Below are 13,488 nucleotides of genomic sequence, written 5' to 3' on the forward strand. Positions count from 1 at the left end.
TGCTGCCAGCGTTTTTACAGTCGTTGGCTGCGGTCATTCAGTGTGATCTACTCATGTTTGCTTGTGCGCGCTGACACCACGATTGTTAACTCAGTTAGTAAGCCAATGTGTATAAGTTTATGCAGCCGATAAAACTACTATCCCTACTCCGAATAGCTCTCTACTAATTTGCTATCGCAATCGATGCTAATTTGCTATCGCAATCGACATTTTTTTTTGCGTTATACCAGCCCAGGATGGATTGCGGCTCTCTGGGTCTGCGGTGACATATAGCGACATAGAAATTACGTTAGCGCGTCGATTGAACCGCATAATTTGAGAACATTATCCGCTATCGTCATGAGCGTCGGCGCGGGAGTATATAGTTCGATTGTAGTGTCACCGATGCTTTCAGCTTTACAGGAAAACATGCGCCATGCCGCCGCTCGACCAACTCTTCCATGTTCTAGTACGCTATAGCTACAAAGCGTTCTTCTAGCTACTACGCGCTTTGTGTTGGTTTCTTCTCTGTTTCGTCGTGGTTTCTAAGTGCGCTGCCATATTCCATTATTCCACCGAAGTTCAGATTGGCCAGCTCCAAACTGCTCCAAAATGAAATTTGCTCTGCTCCAAGCTGCTCCAAAATGCAATTTTGTCTGCACCAAACTGCTCCAAAACGCAATTTTACTTGCCCCCAAAATTGCTCCATTATCACTTTGGGCAGTCCCACCCCTGTGTCAATGAAAACTGACCTAGCCCACACCCAAAAAACTGTCAGCCCTTCCATTGGGGTGGAAATGGAAGACCAGCGAAGCTGTACTATAGTGGGAATTCATCATCATCATCATCATCATCAGCCTATATTTTATGTCCACTGCAGGACGAATGCCTCTCCCTGCAATCTCCAATTACCCCTGTCTTGCGCTAGCGTATTCCAACTTGCGCCTGCAAATTTCCTAACTTCATCGACCCATCTGGTTTTCTGCCGACCTCGACTGCGCTTCAATCAGCGCCATTCTCTCGCGAAGATACTCCATCAGGCCAAAGGGACCGCACCACCCGAAGACGTCACCAAGAGCCTCGTGCAGAAATATCTCCCGCTTCCCGCGGACCCGTCGATTCCTCACCCCGAATACACTGGTACCGACAACACCCACTTAGACGCCGACTTTTCCATCGAAGAGGTGCGCCGAGCTCCCCACGAACTCAATGGCCGCTCCACCCCTGGCCCCGATGGCATCCCCAACAAGCTCCTACGCAACTTGGATGAGCACTCCGTCATTTACCTCTCCGATACTATCAACGAAACGTGGAAGGGCGAGCTACCCAACGCCTAGAAACTATCCCACACGATCCTTATTTCCAAACCGGGAAAAGCGCCTAACTTAGATCACCTCCGGCCCATCTCGCTCACGTCGTGCGTGAGCAAGGTGGCGGAGCACGTCGTCCTCAACAGGGTCGGTCGCTATGTCGAGGACCACGACTGCTTCCCGCACCACATGATCGGCTTTCCACCTGGGCTATCTACTCAAGATGCCATGTTACTCTTAAAACATCAAATTCTCAACGGAGGAAACACTCGGGATATCCGTGCCATACTGGGCCTCGATTTAGAAAAGGCATTCGATACGATCGCCCACTCGTCCATCCTGAAGGCGATCGCAGACCTCGGGCTTGGGCGTCGGTTCTACGACTTTGTCCGCTCCTTCCTGACCCGGCGCAGGGCCGTCCTCCGCGCAGGAGACCTGGTGTCGAAAGAAGTCGAGCTCGGACAGCGGGAAACTCCCCGCTCTTCAACCTAGTGATGATCGAGCTCTCCGAACGACTCTCGAGGATCGACGGGCTAAATCACACCATCTATGCGGACGACATAACGATCTGGTGCTCCGCGGGGTCGGATGGCTTCATCGAGTCCGCCCTGCAGGAGGCCATTGAAACTGCCGAGTCCTACCTTGAACACACCGGTCTCAAGTGCTCCCCCACCAAGTCGGAGCTGTTGCTGTACTTGCCCAAACGCCGTGGCGCCAAGACCAAAGGGTGGAAACCTCCGGCCGAACGCAACATCACACTCCGCATAAGAGACGGTCGTATAGTTCCCAGGGTAGATTCCATCAGGGTCCTGGGTATGATCATCGAGTCCCGCGGAACCAACACCCTAACGGTGCAGAAACTAATGACTCAGACTGAAAATGCAATACGACCCGTACGTAGAGTGGCCAACCGGCACCACGGCCTGAAAGAAGACAACCTCCTGCGTCTTGTACATGCGTTTGTTCTCTGCCACTTTACCTATGTCGCCGCCATACACAATTGGCTACGTGCGGAGCGCGACAAACTCGACGCCCTTATTCGAAAGGTTGTGAAACAAGCCCTCGGCCTCCCTATCACCACTTCCACGTATAAACTCCTCGAGCTCGGCGTGCACAACACGCTAGAAGAGATCGCCGAGGCTCAGGAGCGAACGCAGATGATCCGACTCACGACCACCAAGGCGGGCCGCCACATTCTGCGCGAGCTCGGCTTTTTCTCCTCGATGACCAGGGATCCCCCAGATCTGACGCCGGTCCCCCGCGAGATCCGAGACCTTATCACGATCGCTCCCATTCCGCGAAATATGCATCCCGACCTAAACCAAAGCAGGCGCCTTGCGCGAGCGACCGCCCTTCTCAGGCGCATAGACATGAAAACGGACGATGTCTCGTTCGTGGACGCCGCTGCCTATCGCAACAACCGAGCCTTCACCTCGGTCGCGGTCTCATCCTCGCAGCGGATCCTCAACTCCGCCACGATCCTCACTCGAGAGCCCGAAATAGCGGAGCAAGTAGCCATAGCCCTAGCTATGCTCGACAGCAAACGGAATGTCATCTACAGCTACTCCAGACCGGCCACCAAAGCCTTCGAACGCGGTGTCGTCTCGGACCAAGCGTTACGCATCCTCCGCAGCGCGGATCAGAGTACCCTCAAGCACCACACCGTCATCTGGTTCCCCGCCCATCTCGGACGGGTGCCGGGTGCTCCGCCAAACCTCAACGAGATCGCCCACGACGCAGCGCGTGCGCTTACTGACCGCGCCGTCCCAGGGCAACCCCACCTCGCCGAGATAGAGACCAACCGGGATGCACCCATTACGTATAATGAAATCACCAAACACTTCTACCTTGGACGCCGCATCTTTCCGCCCCCACACCCCAAGCTTAACAGACCGCAAGCCCTAACCCTACACTTATTACAAACAGACACGTACCCAAACCCCGCCAAACTCCACGTTCTCTATCCTGACGCGTACCCCAGCGACATGTGCCCCTCGTGCGGATACACGGCGACACTCACACACATGCTCTGGGAGTGTAGAAACGCTCATCCCGACTCTACCTCGGACAAGTGGGAGAAGTCCCTCAGAAGCTCGCTTCTCGCCGACCAGCAATGGGTCGTCCAGCAGGCCTACGAAGCGGCCGCCAGGTATTCCCTGTCGGTCCCTACGGGGGAGACGCCCACTACGCCCTAAGCGCGTCCTGCAGGACCCAAATAAAGTTTGTCCAGCCCAGTCCAGTCGACTGCGCTTCCCTTCTCTTGGTATCCATTCTGTAACCCTAATGGTCCACCGGTTATCCATCCTACGCATTACATGGCCTACCCAGCTCCATTTCTTGCGCTTAATGTCAACTAGAATATCGGCTATCCCCGTTTGTTCTCTGATCCGCACCGCTCTCTTCCTGTCTGTTAACGTTAGTCCCAAGATTTTTCGTTCCATCGTTCTTTGTGCGGTCCTTAACTTGTTGTCTAGCTTCTTTGTTAACCTATAAGTTTCTGCCCCATATGTTAGCACCGGTAGAATGCAATGATTGTACACTTTTCTTTTCAATTATGTATATCCTATTATAAATATTAAGATGTGATGGTGTAATTGGTTATTTGAACTATTAAAGAATGAGAAATATATATGATCCGGTGACGGTGACAAGAACTTTTATTGGTCCTGAGAAACTGTGGCCAGGGGGAGCCGAAGGCTCCCTCAGGTCAAGTCGGTGGCTCCGGCCACGACGGCACAAGGAGGCAAAATCCAGTTGCGATGTCGTGGGCCCTCTGGACTGCCTGGAGCTGGATGTGGTGGTAGTCGCTTCTTAGGAACTCCTCCCACTGTTCCTTTGTGGCAAGTATAGAGTTTTGTATGGCTGGGCACAGCCAGGGCATATGATCAAAAAACATAAATCGGCTCCACATTTGGGGCACGACTGCGGGAAGTCTGGGTCTATCCTGCTAAGGGACCGCGGAGTGGGGTACGTGCGGGTTTGTAGCATTCTGAGCGTGCTAGCTTGTGGTTTATTTAGTTTTGGGCGAGGAGGAGACAGCCACCTACTTTCCAAGTGGTAGTGTGAGACGATTTCGTGAAAGGTGCACAATGGGTTTTCCTGGATGCAAGCCTCGTTACGACGATGGCCGTTGATGGCTGCGCGGATCGTGAAATCGCGCGCCATCGTTCGTTGTCTGATTTTTCCATGCGACGACGCATTTTCTTCTGCGTGCGCCTGGCCTCACTAAGGTCTATAGAATCGACTTTGTGCATCTGTACCTCTTCTCAGCACGCCGACGTACTGCACCAAGCCTTTTCTAATTCAATGTCAAAATCTGTGCGAGTAGGTGACCATGAGAAGCAGTGCGTTGCAGCATGCATTGCGTCCGCTATCACAAGCTCTATGCTACGTGCAAGGCCGCGCTTACTGGGATATGGGCCATTGCTTAAGGTGGTATGAGCTACTCATTGTCTTACGTAACGGACAGATTTAATTTTGAAGCAATTTAATTTCGAAGAATCGCAAGCGGCAATGACGGGCAAATACTGCTAACCACGCCGCCGAGCAAACTCGAGACATCAAACGCAAGCGACAACGGCGGACTGCGGGCATACCGTCAGTGACGTCGTTCTTGTCCGACGAAATGCACAGGCGTTCCAGTTAACTTTGTGCTTCAATGCATAAAACAGCGTTTTCCTCAAAAAGTGAACTGGAATGCCCATGCATTTCGTCGGACACTTTGAAAATTAATATCTCGAAACTGGTTCAGTCCTGAGAATTCGTTCCAAGTGGATACGCCTTGCGAACTCAGCGGCTATAATTCGTAGATTGAAATATGTACCGTAAAATAATTAATTAAAAGTTAATTAGCGTAATTATATTGATTATTCAATTAGGCGTTTTGATTTCTCGTGGAAGTAATGGCCGCCTCATCGAGTAGTTTAGACGAAGGATTATTAGTGTGTTATCTGCCACAGGCATTTTTTAGAAAATTTGGTGTAGCTACAATGCGTTGGCGGGCTAGTTGGTGCGAATACATAATTACTTGTTTAGCGCAAAAACAACGGTCACGTGAAAGACGACAGGACAAGGCGCTACTCTCAACTGACATCATTTTATTGTATCCCTCCTTTATATAGAGCAGAAACAAGAAGAACATGCGCAGTGAGCACCATGCGCGGCAACCACCACAACATCTGATCGCCAGAGTGCACTCATGACACATAATCCAAAAAAACATATTCAGCGCTGTACAAGCTTAAGGAAGGCACACTAATGCACTGCGAACCCAGTGACTGTATGAAAAAAGCTTCCGATAATTCTCGGGCGGTGGTATCACGGCTCTTTTTCAAAATCGTAGTGTCATAAAACATAGCTTTGCACCTGCATATTTTGCAATGCTGAGCTAAATGGGAACCTGTGCCTGTCGGTATAGATCGCTCGTGTTCTCTAAGGCGCTCGTTAACACAGCGGCCTGACTGCCCTACGTACACTTTGCCACATGACAACGGAATCTTATATACTACACCGACGCTACAATCTACAATCTTCTCGTGGTTCTTTTCACAAACTGGTTTCTTACTTGTTTTTGAAATACGGCTGCACAACAATAACAATTTCTGAGGAGCGAACACTACTGGGACATTGTGTCTAGTGGCGACATTCTTTAGATTGTGAGCCACTCTATGGCAATACGGCACAACTTCAGGCCTCTTCTTTTGAGTAACACAGTTGCTTTTGTGACGCTTCCCTTTCAGTCTCTGAAGCAATACCTCAGAAACCGAGGTCACCATCACACCTGGGTAGCCCGCCGCCTTCAGCCTATTTAACTGTGCGATGAAACTCTGCACAGTGCGATGCGCCTGTTCAAGGCCAGCAGCTCTTTCATGAGCTGCTGGCCTTGAACAGGTGCATCGCAAGGAAAGCAGAACTAGAAGACCAAGAACGGTGCCTCCTGGATGGAGTCGATTGCCTTCGTAGGACCGTCACCAAGAACGCGCCACCTTCGACAGCTGTGATCAAGAGAGTAGTATCTTTCTTTAGAGACAATGAACTTCGGTTGTTACTGAGTGACAAGGAGGGCGGGTTCGTAATAGCTCCGGCTGTTGTCTTCAACAAAAAAGCCATCCAGGCTATCGACAAGAACTTCATTCTGGCAAAGGAGAAAGCTCAGAAGGTAAAACGCAAAGCCATTTCTTTGTTGGAAAATATTGGCCTAACCAAGATCGCAAAAGATGTCAAACAATGTAAGGTGCTTGCTCTGGAAGTTTTTTCCACTGCAAAAACGCACAAACCTGATGTCCCATTCCGTACAATAGTCAGTGAAAACAACTGTTGGCAGGTTTTGGTTAGCCGTTTTTTGCAAAAACAGTTGAAGCTTTTAAAAATTGACGATCCTTATGGTATAAAGAATTCTTCAGATGTTTCCTTTCTGGAGGACAACCAACCAGTAGCCGAGTTTTTTTCTGTGGACGTCGAAGATCTTTATTACTCAATACCGCATGATGAGCTATTTCGTAGTGTGATGACCTGCATCGAAGAAAGTGGCGAGGTAGATTTTCGCAATGAAACCGGGTTGTCCTCGGAAAGTTTTTTGTCCCTTCTCGAATTTTATCTAAGTGCAACTTTTATCTGGTTCGAAAATAAGCTATATATTCAAAGAAATGGTGTTTGTATTGGTTCATGTGTGGCACCTGCTCTGTGTAATATTTTTTTTTATCATTTGTTGACCGCGCTCTTAAGAGTGCTTTAGACAATGACTTGGTTCAAATTTTTAGATATGTTGACGATTTTCTTGTTGTGATAAAACAGACTAACAACGAATGCTCCGTTACGGTAGCCGATATTTTAACTCTGTTCACTGACAATGGCAAAGGTCTGACTTTCACACATGAGCTATCTAGGGACGGTAAACTTCAGTTTTTAGATTTTCAGCTATCCTTACAAGCAGATCCCGCGTGTTGGATGTACTCGCCACGTGCACGTAAGGAACTCTTACCTTATGCGTCTGCGCACTCAAAGATTGTCAAACGCGCCATTGCTTTGATGTGTCTAGAATTCTGGGTATCAGTATGTGTGGTGTCGAAATGGCAAGGTTCTAGTGAGAAAGAAAACTGGAGAAACAGCACATCTGATTCAAAGCAATGAGGACTTGAGAACACTAGCCGAGTAAAGTGCTCCCTTTAGAAATGGCTGGTAAGAGTATGACTGGGATAAACTTCACGCCTGACGACATAAACAAGCTATTGGCTGGTGGTTCTGACTGCTTATCTTTGCTGAATATAAATGCCCAGTCAATCCGTGGAAAACTTGATGTTTTTCACGTGTTTCTACAAAAATTCACATTTGACTTCACGGGAATTATGTTAACTGAAACGTGGATTTCTAATGATTCTGAGTGTTTTAGTTTGCCTGGTTATAGTTCATTTTTTCTCAATCGTGTAAATAGACGTGGAGGTGGTGTGTGTTTGTTTGTTCGCAACAGTTTGCACTGCGAATATGTTGATCGATTCAGTATTCTTACTGCTGATTATGAGGGGTTGTGTTTGTCAAATAACAAATTCCTATTCATTGTGGTGTATCGTCCGCCGCAAGGTTGTGTCCAATCATTTTTTCATTATCTAGAGGAAATTTTTCAGTTTGCGAATGTTAATAATTACCATGTACTACTCGGTGGTGATTTTAATATCGATATTAAGGAGACGTCAAATAGAACTAATGAATTATTTGTTCTTCTTGAATCGTATCTACTGACTAATGTAGTGAATGTTCCCACCCGTGTCACACCTACATCAGAAACAGTTCTTGATCTTCTGATCACCAATATGGCAACTGAAGTTTTGTCAACCGGTGTTTTAAACTATGGATTAAGTGACCACCTTCCTGTGTTTTTAGTGTGTAAAGTTCCTGCTTTAAACACATACTGCAAAAAAACACCCTTTATGACGACACAGCTTATCAACTCTGAATCACTTGGTCATTTAGGGCTGCCATCATAGATAAAAACTGGGAGCCAGTACTCGAGCAAACAGAAGTAGGTGAGGCGTTTAACACATTTCTGGATATATTCATTTCTGTATATCGAGATAAGATTCCCTACAAATGTGTCAACCCTCCGAAAGAAGCTAGGAAGTCCTGGATGACACCAGCCAGCCTTCATATGATCTCTTATAAAAATAAACTATTTCAGAAGTTTTTACAAAGCCGTGATCCAGGTGACTTTGCAGCCTTCAAAGCGTACCGCAATAAGGTGACTTCTGCCTTGAGAAAGGTTAAGGATGATTACCATATCTCTATGTTCAATGCCACAACCGATCTAAGTCAAGTCTGGGCTAAGCTTAATCGCCTACTTCATAGAACTTCGAATAAAACACCTGAAGCTCTCGAAATCGACGGAACTCAGTATAGCGGTGCTCATTTAGCCGACAAATTTAATGATTATTTTACTACATTAGTTAACAGTTCACATGATCCTAGTGCGCTACATTATATTAACAATCACGTGTGCAACTCCATCGTATTATTGCCTACAAGCAATGAAGAAGTACTATCAGTATTTAAGAATATGAAAAAAAGCAGGAGCGAAGATGCATTTGGCTTAAAATTGTTACCGGTTCTTCATGTACTTGATGTCATATCCCCAATTCTAACTCATATATTTAATTTGTCACTTAGCTCCGGAGTTTTTCCATCAGCGATGAAAAAAGCGAAAGTTATTGTTATTTATAAAAGTGGTCCTAAAAACGTGCTCAGCAATTACAGGCCAGTGTCGATCCTTCCGATCTTTTCCAAAGGGCTGGAGAATATAATTTTTATTCGCCTCAACAGTTTTTTAAAAAGAAACAATGTTATATCATCTAAGCAGTTCGGCTTTAGAGAAAACTTATCAACAGAAATAGCCCTACTTAAACAGAAGGAATTAATATTAAATAATATTGAACGCAAAGTACTTACCCTTGGTGTATTCGTAGACTTCTCGAAAGCCTTCGACCGGATACATCACATCACTCTGATTAAGAAGCTCTCAATGTATGGTGTCCGCGACGTAACGCTTAATCTACTTTCCAGCTACTTGACTGATCGCACTCAGTCAGTTCACCTAGGAAATTTTCGCTCCCAGTGGAAATCAATTAGCCACGGGGTCCCACAAGGAAGCATACTGGGGCCCTTACTGTTTAATATCTACATAAATGATTTGGTGGAAATAGATAATGAGGCTGATTACATCATTTTCGCTGATGACACAAGCATATTTCTTTCAGGAACGGATGCAGGTTATTTAATTCGTAAGGGTAATGATGTACTTGCAAAACTTCACGCGTGGTCCAGAAGAAATGCATTAGCAATTAACACAGTAAAATCTAAAGCCGTTATATTCAGACCAAAAAATATGCACTTCATGACTGACCTCAGCTTAACCCTTGGTGAAAACGCTATAGCAATAGTGAGTACCGTGAAAACACTAGGTGTTTACTTTAATGAATTCATGTTGTGGAACAATCATGTTGATTTGATAACCACCAAGCTAGCTCGAGTTGTAGGACTATTAAGAAAATTTCAACAGACATTACCAATCAAAGTAAAGATGATAATATATCATGCTCTTTTCACATCGCATATTAACTACTGTCATTTAGTGTGGGGAACCACTACCATTACTTGTAAAAACAAACTTCTAATATTGCAGAAAGCTGCGATGAGAGCTATACTGAATGTACCTTTTACATCACATGTAAGTTCCCTATTTTCAAAATACCGTATCATGGAAGTAGAAAAAATATATGAATTCCGTATTCTTAAGTCCTATAAAATGCAGGTAAAACAAAACAATATGTTGCTTAGAGACATCGCTAACTTACATGAAAATCCCACAAATTACTCAACACGATGTCATGAACACTGGCACGTTCCACACCCGCGCACAAATTATGGATTCCAAACACTCAGTTATGCATTAACATATACTTTAAATAAGTTTAAAATTACGCAGGAAAATATAACCACTTCTTATTCTTTTAAAAGCATACGAGAACTTTTTTTTTCTGATACAATATAATGTTGTTAGAGAAATTGCACTAGTATCAAATGTCTCGTATGGTTGTATTTCTACTTTTGTTGCCGCACTGTACTGCTTTATTCAGTTTCTTTTTCTTTTTTTGACGACATTGTAATTATTTGCTGTTAACAATGTACTCTGTGTTTTCTGCCCTGCACTGCCAAACACAATAGGGATACGGGAGCTTTGTCAAGCTGCTTTTTAGCGGCTTTTACTCCCATACACCTCAAACATGTCATATGTAAACATGTTGGAAATAAATTCAATTCAATTCAATTCAATCTTCGTTGAAGAAATCGTGTCATCACACTGCGAACCAGAGTTTCATCGCACAGTTAAATAGGCTGAAGGCGGTGGGCTACCCAGGTGTGATGGTGACCTCGGTCTCTGAGGTATTGCTTCAGAGACTGAAAGGGAAGCGTCACAAAATCAACTGTGTTACTCAAAAGAAGAGGCCTGAAGTTGTGCCGTATTGCCATAGAGTGGCTCACAATCTAAAGAATGTCGCCACTAGACACAATGTCCCAGTAGTGTTTTCTGCGTTATTGCGCAAATTTTCTTATTTCAATGTTGTTGTTTTTTTCCTTCTATCATCTTTTATTCCCTTTGCCCCTTTCCCCAGTACAGGGTAGCAAGCCGGTATTCACACTGGCTAACCTCCTTGTCTTTCTTTCTCTCTCTCTCTCTCTCTCTCTCTGCTCCTCAGAAATTGTTATTGTTGTGCAGCCGTATTTCAAAAACAAGTAAGAAACCAGTTTGTGAAAAGAACCACGAGAAGATTGTAGATTGTAGCGTCGGTGTAGTATATAAGATTCCGTTGTCATGTGGCAAAGTGTACGTAGGGCAGTCAGGCCGCTGTGTTAACGAGCGCCTTAGAGAACACGAGCGATCTATACCGACAGGCACAGGTTCCCATTTAGCTCAACATTGCAAAATATGCAGGTGCAAAGCTATGTTTCATAACACTACGATTTTGAAAAAGAGCCGTGATACCACCGCCCGAGAATTATCGGAAGCTTTTTTCACACAGTCACTGGGTTCGCAGTGCATTAGTGTGCCTTCCTTAAGCTTGTACAGCGCTGAATATGGTTTTTTGGATTATGTGTCATGAGTGCACTCTGGCGATCAGATGTTGTGGTGGTTGTCGCGCATGGTGCTCACTGCGCATGTTCTTCTTGTTTCTGCTCTATATAAAGGAGGGATACAATAAAATGATGCCAGTTGAGAGTAGCGTCTTGTCCTGTCGTCTTTCACGTGTCCGTTGTTTTTGCGCTAAACAAGTAATTATTGGTGCAGCTAAAATGAAACACCCTGTATATGGCTCCCGCAGACTCCCGTAGGGAGCATATATAAAACCCCATGATAATTTGAAAGTAGAGACACTCTCCTCCCCGCCGCGCTTTCCTCCTCGATTCTCCTCGCCCGCCGGCTGCGCGCGCTGCGCACGGCACGGTATTAGCGCCTGCGCTCCCGCGGACGGGCCGCAGAATTCGATGGAGGCGCATGATTTTGGGCCAGTTGCGCGCCCCATTGGCGTAGAAAATTTTGAAAAATGGTGATAACACACTGGAGAATGCTGAAGGCAACTTTCATGAGGAGGTTGGTTACATCTTAAAGCCGTATGAATTACACACACTGATGTAAAAGGAGCTTTGAGGCGAGTTCTATACTCCAGTTATTTTTTATGCCAAATGATACGCTGCTTTACTTTGTGCATCTGATCTAGTATTGCTTGTGGCAAATCGCTGTGTTTGGCAATTTTTTCTTGCATGTTCGCGCATGTGCACCGCTGTTATTATATTCAGCGTGCCTTCTTATAATGAATTACTGGCGAGTGCCTCGTCCGTCCATGTGTTTGTCTCAATGTCAAAGTAGCTTTTGCGCTGTGGTTTCTGCATTGAATAGGAAGGTTGCGCAATTTCAGTGCAATGAAGCGGTGCCGGCAACCACTCATCGCCCACAATAACAGAAGCTGCGGAAAGGTATTTACAGATTATTCTTTAGGCGTGGGTGTCAATGAAGCCTAAAAAATACTCGGTATACCTATGGGAGAAGGCATTCTATATTTTTGGGCAAACGAAACGCCTCTAGATAAGGTATCTTGATAGTTCACACCGGCATACCGTTAAATTATGTAGTAGGATAATTAAAATTCTGATTTTGATTAGCGGGGTGCCCTATTGCCGACGCATTGTAGATTGCGGGCAAGCATGCGGTGGCGACAGGCTCTGCATAAAGGATCATAGTGGCGTTGGCTGCGTGGTTAAGCGACCGAGATGATTATTGCTGAAATTATTAGAGGCGGGACAAGGAGCATGCAGCAGCAATCACTTACTACTGTCAGTTCGAGGTTCATGCCGCTGTCGAGGGGGCTTCCTGTGCTTCACGACAGGTCAGTGAGAGAAATTTGTTGTGACTGTGTTGGGCTTGAGCTTTTTCTTTTTTCCAAGTTCTTGTAATATGCGCGGCTTAAATTGGTCTTCAGTGAAATGTAGCTAGAACATTTATCGAAGAGTTAATCACTCAGGCAGGATGAATAAAACGTCCTTTATACAGGTACAAGTGGCTAATACGCTGCAGGGCTAAATATTATTGCCTAAATAATATTCCCTGCATCGCTACATCATAACCATAATCATTATTTATTGCTCAACCTTCGTAATCAAAGCGCACTGATACAATGACATCGGCTCGTGTTACATGGATGGAAAAGGTTTACCCACAGAACGAAACCGAAGACGGGTGATTGTAACGCTTTCGCTATTAAAGCGAAGATTCCCGGCCTCCGCCTGGAAGTCAACAGCAAGGGTGCGCGATCGCCTCCTGCACATTGCCTGTATCCGTGAGAAAACCAAATAATAATCGTCATCCACTCACGCGTGCATGGCAGCCCAGTTCAAAGCAAATTCAAGAACTGAAAAAGATTACCAGGTGTCGTTAGCTATCTCCTAAGAGACGCGAATGCGAGCCTTGTAAAATCTACTGTAATTCACCTCAATCTACACTAATCCACCTTCACGCACCTTATTCGACCTTAAGCCACTTTAATCTATCTTAATACACCTTAATCCATCTTAATCCTCCTTCATGCACGTTAATCAACATTAATCCACCCTAATCCTCCTTATTACATCTTGATCCACCCTAAATCACCCTAATCCA

This window comes from Dermacentor silvarum, chromosome 3 (assembly GCF_013339745.2).
Source record: "Dermacentor silvarum isolate Dsil-2018 chromosome 3, BIME_Dsil_1.4, whole genome shotgun sequence".
Classification (NCBI taxonomy): domain Eukaryota; kingdom Metazoa; phylum Arthropoda; class Arachnida; order Ixodida; family Ixodidae; genus Dermacentor; species Dermacentor silvarum.